The sequence below is a fragment of the Pongo pygmaeus genome, chromosome 6 (assembly GCF_028885625.2).
Source record: "Pongo pygmaeus isolate AG05252 chromosome 6, NHGRI_mPonPyg2-v2.0_pri, whole genome shotgun sequence".
Taxonomy (NCBI): Eukaryota; Metazoa; Chordata; class Mammalia; order Primates; family Hominidae; genus Pongo; species Pongo pygmaeus.
In genome coordinates, this window is record NC_072379.2 from 134,168,291 (window position 1) to 134,183,785 (window position 15,495).

Sequence of the window (15,495 nt, forward strand, 5' to 3'; positions counted from 1 at the left end):
TTTTACAAGGTGTACGTATTTTTGTAAGTAGTAAAATAGCCAGTGTCTTTGAGCCTTGCTTCTGCAAAATGGTGACAATAGGCCGTGCGCAGTGGCTCACGCCTGAAATCCCAGCACTTTAGGAGGCCGAGGCGGGCAGATCACGAGGTCAGGAGATCGAGACCATCCTGGCTAACATGGTGAAACCCCGTCTCTACTAAAAATACAAAAAATTAGCCAGGCGTGGTGGCGGGCGCCTGTAGTCCCAGCTACTCGGGAGGCTGAGGCAGGAGAATGGCGAGAACCCAGGAGGCAGAGCTTGCAGTGAGCCGAGATCGCGCCACTTCACTCCAGCCTGGGCGACAGAGCGAAATTCCGTCTCAAAACAAAAAAAAAGTGGTGACAATAACACCCACCTTGCACAGTAGTAATGAAGATTTAATAAGACAGTGTATGTAAAACGCTTAGCACAGTGAATGGCCTATTGGTAACATGCAGTGAGTGTTCCCTTCTCCTTCCCTCGAATGATATGACGTTTTGTGTTTGTCAAAATACAACTCAGAATCATTGCTGCCCCTCTGCTCAGACACTCCACTCCTACTCTATGGAAATTCAGCTCCAAAAGGGCTCTGATCTACACTAGAAAAAGCCAAAAAGATAGCACAGAGCAAGCCACAGCAGGACAAGACAGACCTTGTTCTGCCCTCTTTGTTTGCCCTACCTGTCTCCACAAGTGTACCCTCCAGGCAGCTAACCTTGCCTCGAGGGCAGGAAAGGAGAGTTACCACTGTGACTACTGGGAGACCAACTCCTACTTTGAGATCTCAGATCATCAAAGTGAACTTGGAAAATTTGGACAAGTTGCAACCACCAAAGCTTCCACCTACAGGAAAGTTGTGAAGTAGATTTCCCTAAGGGCACCTGAAGTCTGCAACCATAGATCTCACCTCCCCCACCTCCATCTGCCCTGACACCTCCCAGACCAGAGCCTGTAAAACCAGCTAAGATTAGTTTTCTGATCAATGAAAGGCAGCTCCTCAGAGCTTAAGTACAAGCCCTTTGTTCTACAGGAATGTCTTCTCCAGAATACCCACATGGATAGCTGCCTTTCCTCCTTCACGCGTTTGCTCAAATGTCACTGTCTTAGTCTTTTAGGGCTGCAATTTTTTTTTTTTTTTTTTTTAGAAATGCCATAAACTGGGTGGCTTATAAGCACCAGAAACTTATTTCTCATAGTTCTGGAGGGTGGAAAGTCCAAAATCAAGACACTAGCAGATTCATTGTCTGCTGGATGCCCACTGTCTGGTTCATAGATAGTGCCAAGTTACATGCTCAGTAGAGAGCATCCATCGCCATAGTCTTTGGCAGATAAATCTTTTCTTACTGTAGTCAGTTCCTTAAATAGTCATGAGCACCTCTGAAAACTGGAAATGGCCGACAATGATCCATCCAGTAATTCACAGGTTTCCTATTGATAGCCCTCATGCTTGTTGTAGGAGGCAGCCTATGTATATGTTAATGTTTCGTTCACTGAAAATCAGTGACATACAACAGATACCCTTTTTCACTTCTCAAATTAGTAATTTTTAAAATTTATTGCCCACTGTTGGTGAACATAAAATGAAAGGGGCATTGTCATTAAGCTTCAGAAGGAGCTACTTTTCTAGGAGTCAATTTATAGCTTATCAAAGCTTCCAAAATGTTTCTACTCTTTAGCCCAATGATCCCACTTAATTTCTTTAATTTCCCTTAAAGAAATAATTTTAAAAATAAGCTGAAAGAAAAAAAAAAAAGGCTGGGCACAGTGACTCACACCTGTAATCCTAGCACTTTGGGAGGCCCAGGTGGAAGAATCGCTTGAGGCCAGAAGTTATGACCAGCCTGAGCAACATAGGGAGACCCCTTCTCTATTTTTTTAAAAAAGAAAATAAATTAATTTAAACATTAAAAATAAGATTTATGCAGAATGAGGTTTTTTTTAATAAGAGTGCAACTTATCTTTAATAATGGAAGTTATTTACAATAGTGAAAGGTATAAGTATTTAGAGGCTACAGTGAGTTACCCTCCAAGATCTTGGGAATGAAGAAATTGTACTTCCCACTGAGAGTTAAACTGCAAAATCAACCTAAGATGGTTTAGAATCCAAGGATGCAAAATCAGTGGAAAGAGAGAGAAAAGATACTAGGCTCACTGGCCTTGGTTGAGGGCATTCACTTCCAAAATAAATATTAGGTCAGTCGGAAGAGGTTTTAAACACAGGCACACAGAAACCAGAGAGTGCCATGGACAGGGCCCACGCTCATTTGCAACACAGCCGGCACTCATCGTATGTTCTGACCTATGGCAAGGCCATCCCCAGGATGAGAAGGTGGCTCTAGACCATCCCAAAATTGGGCCCTGAGAGGCATCCCACTCCCCTTTTCCTGGTACAAAGCTCACAAAAAGACCATCTGTGTCCTCCAGCACTTGACTACACGGAAACAGCATTCCAGTGTCTTCTTCCTGGTAAACTAAAAGGTAGTTTTTAATTACAATAGTCTTCCAGCATAGGTGGAAAGGATATCATTTATGCCAGTGCTACCACGAATAGTCCCTGTGTGACAGTTATATGTCTCATTCAAAGATTTACAAAGTGACATCATGATATCTTCCTCAGGCCGCTGTGCAATGAGGTTAGCACAAATTAGCCTTTCAGAACTTAGTCACTCCTGGGGACTACAGGAACCAGTCAGTTCTAGTGGGTCTGTTCATACCAGTTCCACATGCAGGAGTCTATTACTGATTTCTACAAGGAGAAAGAAATCTCAGACAACCAAATGTTCAACATTAGAGGAAATCTTATACATTATGCTACATCTATCCCATGTAATATTATGCAATTGTTATAATTTTTGTTTTTTAAGATAATTTAATTATTTGGAGAAATAGTTATAATACAATCTGTTTAAAATTATGATTCACACTCTAGAAACCAATTTGGCAGGTTCTGACAAGATTAAGCATGCAAATACCATACAACCCAGTAATGACACTCAGGTATTTGTCCCAGAGAAATGAAAACTTAGATTTTTACATAAAAATCTGTACACAAAGGTTTATTCATAATAGCCAAAACTGGAAACAACCCAGATGTCCTTCAACAGCATGATTCCATGTATAGAGTATTTTTGAAAAGCCAAAATGTAGACGTGGAAAACAGATTAGTGAAGGCCGTGAAGAGGGATGGGCACGTGGGAGGAGGGTGAGGAAGGAAGGGTTATGATTTTTAAAAGGGCAACACAAAGGATCCTTGTGGCAATGGAATTGTTCTGCATCTTGATTGTGGTTATAGATGCACAAGCCTAACATGATAAATTGTATAGAACTAAATACACACACACGTACAAGTAAAACAGGGAATTTTGAATAAGATCAGTAAATGTCAGTATCTTGGTTATGATATTGTACAATATGTTACTATTGGAGAAAACTGAGTAAAGGATACAACGGGATCTCTCTGAATTATTTCTTTTTTCTTTTTTTCCTTTTATTTTTAGTTGGCATGTAATAATTGTACATATTTATGGGATACAGAGTGATATTTCTTTTCTTTTTTCTTTCTGTTTTTTGAGACAGACTTTTTTTTTTTTTTTTTTTTTTGAGACTGGGAAACAGCCTCACTCTGTTTCCTAGGCTAGAGTACAATGGCGCAATCTCGGCTCATTGCAACCTCTGCCTCCCGGGTTCAAGTGATTCTCCTGCCTCAGCCTCCCGAGTAGCTGGGATTACAGGCATGAGCCACCACGCTAATTTTTGTATTTTTAGTAGAGACAGGGTTTCACCATGTTGGCCAGGCTGGTCTCAAACTCCTGGCCTCAAGAGTTCCGCCCACCTCGGCCTCCAAAAGTGCTGGGATTACAGGCATAAGCCACCGCTCCCAGCCCAGAGTGATATTTCAATACACATATACAACGTGTAATGATCAAATCAGGGTAATTAGCATATCCATCACCTCAAACATTTATCATTTCTTCACATTGTGAACGTTCAAAATCCTTTCTTTCTCTATATTATTTCTTATAACTGCTTATTAATCTATAGTTATATCAGAATAATAAGTTTAATTTTTAAAAGTTGATACAAAACTGTAGGTGCAGTACCATTGCTTTGCATATTCTTGATCATATGTACACACAAAAAATCTTAACATTTATTAGCTCTAGGTAGTAGAGGTATTGGATTTTGTAAGTGATTTCTGAGTTTAGGCTTTTTAATATTTTTCAAATTCCTTACCATGAACATATATTCATTTTATAATTTATAAATATAATGAATGTAATCTTTAATCACAGCATGATCATTTGTAATAACCATATCTTCGTGATAACTCATACAAAGCTTTTTATCAACTAGTCCCCCCAAAACTTTTAGGCATAAATCGCTGCAAAACTAAGAATTTCCAATCCTGTACTTCTACAGTTAAATTTTTGGAACCAAATATAGGACCTCACAGCTGAACTCTGATTGCCAAACCGTGTCATTTCTCTGGCTCCCAGCAATCATATGCAATTTAAAGACTTTGGGCCAGAAGGAACCTGAGCTTCTTTCACCCTTATAGTCCTGGGCATCATGCTGCTATCAAGAACCTTCTGGGAACTTTGGTCTGTCTACTTAGAGATAATGAATTCTAAAGAGAGAAAATGAACCACTTTCTCTCAGGTCTCAGACTATGATCATATCTCCTTGAGAAGCAGCTCAAATTAGTGTGAGAACCTGCCACTTGCCTACCCCACCACCTTCCACCCCAGCAAAGTCCCCATTAGCTCAGGGTATCAAACCACTCATAATACTGCTAGATGGTCAGTGGTAGGAATTTGCAGATTTATGGGCCTATAAAATTATTCACTTTCACTGCTGGAATGATTCAAGTCTCCTAGGTTAATAAGTAACATGGCCTTAACAAACATCAACTGGAGCACAGCATGGGAGAATTCCAACTCTGTTTCCACATTTCCTAAAATCCAAAACCATTTCTGCCTTCTGCAATACCTGTGCTTCTCTGTCATGGTGCATGCTGGTATGAATTCTCCCTCTTCCAATACATCATTGTCATCCTCTTCAGGGCTTCTCCTCATATCACTTTCCGCTACCTGTGAGGGGTTACCCAGCACTTCTCTTAGGGAAACTTTCTATGTCTCCTTGTGTCAGGATCTGAGTCAATGACCACATCTGGTTGATTCCGCTTTCCTGTGCAGATGGCATATAAGCTAGCTGTCCATCCTCAAAATTCCCTGTATCCACCCCAGATTGATGTGTGCTTGCGAGACACACATCCACAGTTGCCTTTTTGCCAGCCCAACAGGGTAAAGAAGGGCTCCCTTTTGAGCCTTATCTGTGGGTCCGTTCCTTTGGCTGGCTTTGCCAGTACAGCAGAAATGCCTCCCTAAGGTGGGCCTCTTCAACAAAGAACCCAAAGTCAAGTTTACCTGGTCTCTGTACTGGTTCACATACTTAGTTGCCAGTCCACACCAAGGTCTATTGAGCTTAAGCAGACATTTTTGTATCTATTTTACACCACAATCATATGTCTGTTGGATACAATAACAAAATATTTGGACATATTTTGTGCATCACTTTTTAGTCTGTTTTTCTGGTAATTCATTTTTGCTGCATTTTATAAAAGTTTCAGTCAATACATATTAGAAATAAAAAATAATTTTTGAAAACTTGGTCCTTCAACACAAAAATTTGGGAATTGCCAGTCTGGGTGACTTGGAAGGAATTAACCTACAGCACACACTTTGACAAACATTACTGTCCAGGGTCATATCATCATACTGCATCCCTGGCTCACAAAGTCAACCTCTGTCTTGAAACCCACTCTAGACCGTTGGTTTTCCCTCTGGTAGCACATGAAAATCACTAGAAAGCTTTTATTTTGTCTTTTCTTGTTGTTATTTTGTTTTTATGGTTGCTGGGTTTTTTTAAACAGGGTCTCTCTTTGCCAAGGCTAGGGTGCAGTGGTACAAACACAGCCCACTGCAGCCTTAACCTCCTGGCTCAAGTGACCCACAGTCTCAGTCTCCCGGGTAGCTGAGACCACAAGTGCATGCCACTAAGCCCAGCTATTTTTTTGTTTTTTTGTAGAGACAGGGTCTCACCATGTTACCCATGCTGGTCTTGAACTCCTGGGCTCAATCAATCCTTCCACCTCAGCCTCCCAAAGTGCTGGGATTGCAGGCATGTGCCATGGTGCCTGGCCAAGGGAGCTTTTAAAATACTGTTATAGAGGCCATACTCTAAATCAATTAAATCAGAATCTCTCAGGGTGGGGATTTTTTAAAAGCTCCCCAAGTAGTTCAAAGGTACAGCCAGGATTAACAGTCCAAACCTTCTCAATTCATCATCTTGGACCACTTGCCTGGCCTTCTGTTGTTTTGTTTTTGTTTGAGGAAATATCTGAGTCAATATCTCTCCTTCCAATAATACTTTAAATTCAAAATTAAAGCAACAAATGAGGACGGGAAAGCACTTCTTGCATAGCAAAGACCTCCATTAAAGTGGTAAGAACACTGTCAAAAATGCTCAAAATCAACTTTTGCAAAGCTCCCAAAATTAATCAAAGGCATGCAACAATCTGAGGACTATTTATTCAAGAAAACAGCTGCATCTTGGTAAGAATGGCACACTTTTGTCATTTTAATGTACCCTATTCCCATCTCCCTCTCTGTAGCTCTGCAATAGCCTTGAGAACCAAGAACCTTACAGTAACAGTAGCTATGAAAAACAGCATCCAAGAATTCCCAGAAGGAAATAAAATGGGATTGGAATTCCCAAAAGCCTCATCTCCAGAGAATTATCACTATTTGATCTTTGTGGCAGCTCCTTTAAAAGCTCTATTCTCAGGGCTGGTCTTTATTTGGCGTAAGGTTGGTCTATACAGAACAGCCTATGGCTAGGGAATTTGTCAGAGATAATCATTAGCAATTGTTTAACATCACAGCTGCCTGAGGCAGTGCTATCAGTTGAGGCTTACAAGAGACTGGCTAAAAAACTTAACCGGAAAAAAAAAGTGAAATTAGATCTCCATAGCGGAAATCTGGACATTCATAAAGCTCCAACATATTCCTAAAATCCAAAACCATTTCTGCCTTCTGCAATACCTGTGCTTCATACATGTGTGCATGCCCAGAAAAGAACTAAGAAGGCCCTTTTCTCCTACCTGTGGCTGACTTTGACCCTCTATGCAAGTGGCAAGTGAAGACTGAGGCAGAATTATAAAGTGAAAGAGTGTTGAAGTCATGCCCTACACAAGTGGTTGCCTTGGCAAAGCCTGGGAGGCTTATTGGTTCAAGGTATTTAGGGACATCTCTGTCCAATCACTAGAAGACCACTGAGTTAACCAAGCTTAGGTGTCTGTGGCTACACATGACAAAGAATAAAGATTTTACAAAGTTAGTCCAGGGAAGTCACTGGAATAACAGTAAGTGTATTAGTCTGTTCTCACGCTGCTAATAAAGACATACCAGAGACTGGGTAATTAATAAAGGAAAGAAGTTTAATTGACTCACAGTTCCACATGGCTGGAGAGGCCTCACAATCATGGCTGAAGGCAAGTGAGGAGCAAAGTCACATCTTACATGGCAGCAGACAAGACAGCTTGTGAAGGGCAACTCCCCTTTATAAAACCATCAGATCTCATGAGACATATTCATTATCACAATAACAGCATGGGAAAGACCCAACCCCATGATTCAATTACCTCCCACCAGGTCCCTCCCATGACACATGGGAATTATTGGAGCTACAATTAAAGATGAGATTTGGGTGGGGACCCAGCCAAACCATATCAGTAAGCAAACAAAAAGCAATGATAAACCCCAAGGAAAGGGCAGAATCTGATTTTCAGAGGTATCACATTACATTATATAAAATATCCATTTTTGGCCAGGTACTGTGGCTCATGCCTGTAATCCCAGTGCTTTGGGAGGCCGAGGCAGGTGGATCACTTGGAGTCAGGAGTTTGAGACCAGCCTGGCCAACATGGTGAAACCCTGTCTCTACGAAAAATACAAAAATTAGCTTGGTGTGGTGGCACATGCCTGTAATCTCAGCCACTGAGATGGCTGAGGCAGGAGAATCACTTGAACCCAGGAGGTGGAGGTTGCAGTGAGCTGAGATTGCACCATTGCACTCCAGCCTGGGTGATGAAGCGAGACGCTATCTCAAAAAACAAATCCATTTTTAATAATAAAAAATTATCACAAAGAGAAAGGAAATATGGTCTGTATGCAGGAAAACAGACGGTCCATAGAAACAGTGTTTGAAGAAGCACAGGTGTTGGACTTAACACACAAGGACTTTAAATTAGCTATTATGTTCAGAGGACTAAAGGAAAGCATATCTAAAGAATTAAAAGAAAGTACAATAACGATGGCTTATCAAATAGAGAATATCAACAAAGAGATAGAAATATTCTTTTTTAAAAAAAGAATCAAATGGAAAATCTGTAGTTGAAAAATGCAATAACTGAAGTGAAACATTCATCAGAGAGATGAAACGGCAGATTAGAACTGGCAGGAGAAAGAGTCAGTGAACTTGAAGATAAGTCAACTAAGAATATGCAGTTTGAGGTAAAGAAAGAAAAAATAATTAAAAAGAGGGTATAGAGCCTCAGAGACTTGTGAGACATCATCAAGCATAGCAACATGTGCATAATGGTAATCCCAAAAGGAAAGTTAAAGGATCTCAACTAAGAATTCTATATCCAGCAAACTCTTTTCCAAAATAAAGGAAAGAACGCAACAGGAAGTATATGTGAAGAAATAATGGCCATAAACTTCTCAAATTTGATGAAAAACATTAGTCTGAACACAAAAGAATTCAACAAACTCCAAACAGATTAACTCAAAAAGATCTAGACCTAAAAACAGCATAATTAAACTGTTGAAAGCCAAAGATGAAGTGAAAATCTTAAAAGCAGCAAGAGAAAAGAACTTAACATATAGAACGGTGCCTCAGTAAGATTAACAATGAATTTATCAGCAGAAATAATGGAGTTCAGAAGGCAGTGAGATGACATAGTCAAAGGACTGAAAGGTAAAGGCTGTGAACTAACGATTCTATATCCAGCAAAACTATACTTCCAAGATAAGGAAAAAGATACTTCCATAGAAACAAAAATTGAGAGGATTTGTTGCTGGTAGACCTGCCCTATAGGAAATACCAAAGAGAGTCCTTTAAACTGAAAAGAAAGGGCACTACCCAATAATTTGAATTCACACAAAGAAATAAGCACTAGTAAAGGTAATTACATAGGTAAATACAAAAGACAGTAAAAATGTAGTTTGTAACTCTTTTCTTCTTTGTATTAGGCCACAAAATGAGTTCCAATAAATTTTAACAGAACTAAAATCATACAAAGTATTTCTTCTCTAACCATAGAGGAATAAAGCTAAAAATCAGTAACAGAAGGAAAACTGGTAAATTCACAAAATATGTGGAAATTAAACAAAACATTGATAAACAACTAATAAGTCAAAAAGTAAATTACAAGCAAACTTAGAAAAAACTTTCAGATGAATGCAAATAAAAATACAACATACCAAAAGTTATGGGATACAGAGAAAGCAATATACAGAGGAAAATGTATAGCTATAAACAACTATACTGAGAAAGAAGAAAGATCTAAAATTAGTAACCTAACTTCACACTTTAAGGAACTAGAAAAGCAAGGGCAAACTAAACCCAAAACTAGAAGAAGGCAGGAAATAATAAAGATTACAACAGAGATAAATGAAATCGAGAATAGAAAAACAATAGAGAAAACCAATGAAACCAAAAGATGGTTTTTTTGAAAAGATCAACAAAATTGACAAATCTTTAGCTAGACTGATTATAAAATGGAGAGAGGTAAATGACTAAAATTAGAAAGTGGGGGCATTTCTACTAACCCTATAAAAAAGGATAATAAGAGATACTAGAAACAATTATATACTGACAAATTAGATAACCACAATGATATGAATAAGTTCGTAAAAACACAAATTACCAAAAGTGATTGAAGAAGAAATAAAAACTCTGAATAGACCTATAATAAGTAAAGAGATTGAATCAGCAATCAAAGCCAGGACCAGGTGACTTCACTAATGAATTCTACTAAATATTTAAAAAAGAATTAAAATCAATCCTTCTCAAACTCTTCCACAAAATGGAAGAGCTACAGCTTTCTAGCTAATTCTATGAGGCCAGAATTAGCCTGATACAAAATCCAGACAAAGAAAACACAAAAAGAGAAAACTATAGATCAAAATCCCATGATGAACATAGAATGCAAAAATCCTCAACAAAGTATTATCAAATTGAATCCAACAGCATATTATAAGGGTTATACACTGTGACCAATGGGGATTTATCCCAGGAATGCAAGAATGGTTCAACATAAGAAAATCAATCAATGTAAGACACCATATTAATAGAACCAAAAAAATCTTCAATATGGGCGGAAAAAAAATTTGACAAAATCCAACACACTCTCATGATAAAAACACTAAAAAAAACTAGGAATAGAAAGGAATACCTTCCACATAATAAAGAACACCTGTGGAAAACCCACAGTTAACATATTCAATAATTAAAGACTGAAAGCTTTCTTCTTCAGATCAGGAACAAAACAAGAATGCCTAATTTTATGGCTGTTATTGAACATTGCGCTATAAGTTCTAGCTGGAGCAATTAGGCAAGAAAAAGAAATGAAGCATCCAAATTGGAGAGAAAGAAGTAAAATTATCTCTATTCATAGATGACATGATCCTATATATAGAAAATATGAAAGAATCCACAAAATAAACTACTAGAGTTAATAATGAATTCAGTAGAGTTGCAAGTAAGATCAACATGCAAACATCAGTTGTGTTTCTATATACCAGCAATAAACAACATGAAAAAGAACTCCATTTACAATAGTATTTAAAAGAATAAAATACCTAGGAATGAATTTAACCAAGAGAATGATATGTACACTGAAAACTATGCAACATTGCTGAAAGAAATTAAAGAAGGCCTAAATAAATAGGATAGCCCAGGTTCATAGACCAGAAGACTTCCTGTTGTTAAGATGGCAATACTGTACAAATTGGCCAAAAGATTCAAGACAATCCCTAACAATTTCCAATGCCTTCTTCAGTAATGAAGAACCCAATCCTCAAAATCATATGTGATTGTAGGGGCTCCAAATGCCAAAATAATCCTGAAAAAGAACAAAGTTGCAGGACTCACACATGCCAATATCAAAACTTACTACAAAGCTACAGTAATCAGAACACTGTGGTACAAACATTGTAGATGCACAGGACTATGAAATTGAATTGAGGATTCAGAAATAAACCTATTAATCTGTGACCAGTTGATTTCAGACACAGGTGCCAAGACCATTTAATGGAGAAAGAATTGTCTATTCAACAAGTGGCGCTGGAACAACTGGATATCCACATGCAAAAGAATAAAGTTGGACCCTAGCTCACACCATATACAAAAATTAACTCAAAATAGATTGTAGAAATAAATATAAAAGCTAAAATTATAAAACTCTTCAACAAAAAATACAGAAGTAAAATCAAAGCATGAACAACGTAAGAAAAAAATAGATAAATTGGACTTCATCAAAATTAAAAATTTTTATGCCTCAAAGGGCACCATCAATAAAGTGAAAAAACAACCCACAGAATGGAAGAAAATATTTGCAAATTTTACGTCTAATAAGTGACTTGTATTCAGAATATATAAAGAACTCTTAACACAACAATTTTACTGATTTTCAATGACAAACCAATTTAAAAATGAACAAAGGATTTAAATAAATATTTCTCCAAGGAAGGTACAAATGGCCAACATGCACATGAAAAGATGCTCAACATCATTCATCACTAGACAAATGCAAATCAAAACCACAATGAGATACCACTTTAAACATACTACAATGGTTATAATAAAAAGGACAGTAACAAGTGTCAGCATTAATATGGAGAAATTGGAACCCTTGTACATTGCTGGTAGGAAGGTGAAATGATCAGCTGCTTTGGAAAACAGTTTGGTGGTTTCTTAAACAATTAAACATAAAGTTTCTAAGTGACCCAGGAATTCCATTTATATGTATATAACCAAGAAAATTGAAAACACGTCCTCACAAAAATGTGCACATGAATAATTGTAGAAACATTATTTATAATAGCCAAAAAGTAGAAATAACCCAAGAACGGATAAACAAAGTCCACACAAAGAACCATTATTTGGCCACACACACTAAAAAAATGAGGCACTGATACATGCTACAACATGGAACCTTGAAAACCTTATGCTAAGCAAAGAAGCTAGACTCAAGAGGCCACAGATTGTATAGTCTCATTTATATGTATGATCCCATTTTTATAAAATGCCTAGAATAGGTGTAGCCACAGAAACACAAAATAGACTAGAGGTTGCAAATGACTGAATGGTGGGGCAGTGGCAGGGCAGGGACGGGGAGGAAGTGCTAATGGGGGTGGGCTCTCTTCTTGGTGTGATGAAAATGTTCTAAAATTAGACAGTGGTGACAGTTGCAAAAGTCCATGAACATACTAACAGTCACTGAATTGTGCAGTTTAAAAAGGTGAATTTTATGGTGTCAATTCTTTCTCAATAAAGCTGTTATTGAAATGTTGTAGCATCTTTCACCTATCAGATGGACCAGTCCTAAAATTATGACAATACATAGTACTGGTGAGGGTATGGTTAAGTAGGTACTATGTATGCTGAGGGTGGTAGTACAAATTGGTACAGCTTCTTTCAGGAGTAATTGTACAGCTTCTACCAATATTTACAATGCATCTACTCTTTGATTTAGCATTTTCAATTTTAGCAATATGAAATATTGGTATATTCAGGTAGGTACATAAAAGATTTGGTAGATTTACAGGCAGATCTGTAAGAATGATCTGTAAGATAAATTCCATGGATTGGCAAAATTCTAATAAGGTCTGTTTAGTTAATAATATTGCACCAATGTTAATTTCTTGATTATGATAATTATATCATAGTTAGATAAGTGAATATTAAGGAAAGCTGGGTAAAGGGTATATAGGCAGTCTAATATTTTTGCACATTTTTTTCCTAATTTGAAATTATTGCAAAATAAAAAGTCATAAAAAAGAAGATATATTATTAGGTGAAAATGCAAGGTGAAGAACAACAGTGTGTATTCAGTGTGCCATTTGAGTAAAAGTAATGAGGTACATAAACAGATATTCAATCGTATGGGCATAGACTATTTCTTAAGTGATAAGTTGTTAAATGTGGTTGCCACTGGCTGGGTGCGGTGGTTCATGCCTGTAACCCCAGCACTTTGGGAGGCCGAGATGGGTGGATTGTCTGAGGTCAGGAGTTCGAGACCAGCCTGGCCAACATGGCAAAATCCCGTCTCTACTAAAAATACAAAAATTAGCCAGGCGTGATGGTGTGCACCTGTAATCCCAGTTGCTTGAGGGGCTGAGACAGGAGAATCGCTTGAACCCAGGAGGCGGAGGTTGCAGTCAGCCGAGAGCGTACCACTGTGCTCCAGCCTGGGCTACAGAGCAAGACTCTGTCTCAGAAAAAAAAAAAGAAAAGAGTGGTTGCCTCTGTGGTGACAGGAAGACTGGAGTAGAAGGGATCCTTTATCATTCAGGGTTCTACCAGAGAAACAGAGCCAGCAGGAGAGAGAGAGATTTGTTACAAGAAATTGGCTTACATGATTGAAGGGGCACTCACTGGGCAAGTCTGAAATCCATGGGGAGGATGATCAGGAGGGGTAGGCTGAAGACTCTCAGACAGGAGCTGATGCTGCCGTCCACAGAACAAATTTCTTTTTTCTCAGCTTTGCTTTTAAGGCATTTCAACCAATTAGATCAAGCCTACCCAGATTATCTAGGGTAACCCACTTTAGTTTAAATCACCTGATAGTAGACATTAATCACAACTAAAAATTACCTTCACAGCAACACCTAGATCAGTGTTTGATGAATAATTGGGTACCATAGCTTAGCCAATTGATACATAAAACTGCCTATCACCAGGACTTAAAAGTTACAGTACACTATCTTATTCTGCTTGAACTTTTTTATAACCATGTGTGTGTATTGCTTTTTCCATTAAAAGCAGTGTATTAGTCCATTCTCACACTGCTAAAAAGAACTACTTGAGATTGGGTAATTTATAAAGAAAAGAGGTTTAATTGACTCACAGTTCCACAGGTTGCACAGGAGGCATGGCTGGGGAGGCCTCAGGAAATTTCAATCATGGCAGAAGGGTGAAGGGGAAGCAAGCACATATTCACATGGCAGCGAGTGAGAGAGAGAGAAGAAGAAGAAGAAAGTGCTACACACTTTTCAAACCACCAGATCTCATGAGAACTCACTATCATGAGAACAGCAAGGGGGGAAGTCCGCCCCCATGATCCAATCACCTCCTACCAGGTCCCTCCCCCAACATTGAGGATTACAATTCAACGTGAGATTTGGGTGGGGACACAGAGCGAAACCATATCAAACAGCTACATCGATGTTCCAAAAAGAAAAAAGTAGAGAAAGTGTTAGTGCTCTCTGGCCATGGAGGTCATGATTTCCTTCTCTCAGGCAGCCATCTCTCTCCTCATCACACCAGCCTAGCATCCTGTCTCTCTGCTTCAAGGTCTATATTTACCATCACTGTCTGTCTGTCTGTCTGTTTCAAAGGACCATCTCCATTTTGCATCTTCTTAACCATTTGCAGTTTTTTCAATCCCTCCCTTTCAAGGGGAGTGGCCAGAGTTTAAAAAGCTGTCTTCATCCTTTTAACCAGTTAAATGGCCCCCTCCATCAAAACAGAGAACCTTTGACCTCACCCCAACTCCCGAGTCAGGCTATGTGAAGTTGGGCTGTTTATTTCTCATATCCACCACCTGGAATGTTGTGGTGAAGAAAGAGAGCCCAAGCTCCCATGGACCAGAACTGAGAGAACCCACATCAGTCCTGATGGTAGGAGACAGAAGAGAAAATAATACGGAGGCAAAAAGGGGCGATCCCCCTGACTCCTCTATTTATAATGAAGTGGGGCCACTGAACCCAATGTGTAATGCACAGTGGAATTAGATAAGACTGTCCCTCTTGGATAGCCATCAACGTGGGCTGAGGCCTGGGGTAACCACTGCCCTCTCATGAAAATCTTTAGCTGCGCTTGAGCTGCTTACTGTGTCTCACCCTCTGAGAAAATATATGAAGTCCCCAGTGCCCTGGACGCTCACAGTGACTGATCTACCGTAACTTTTGCTGAGAAGGGTGACCTTCACCTGTCTTGCAGCTGTGGTGGCTATTCAAACCCTGCTATAGTCTATGCTGGAAACCAAGATATTAGTTTGGAACAGGTGAAAAAGAAACCTAATGGATCAGTCTCTCAGACATGAAGCAAGCAAGCCTCATTTCTCACCCCCATTTGACCGCCCATGCAGTGGCCAAGACTGCCCCAGTAGGCTCTTGGAGTTGCTAAGG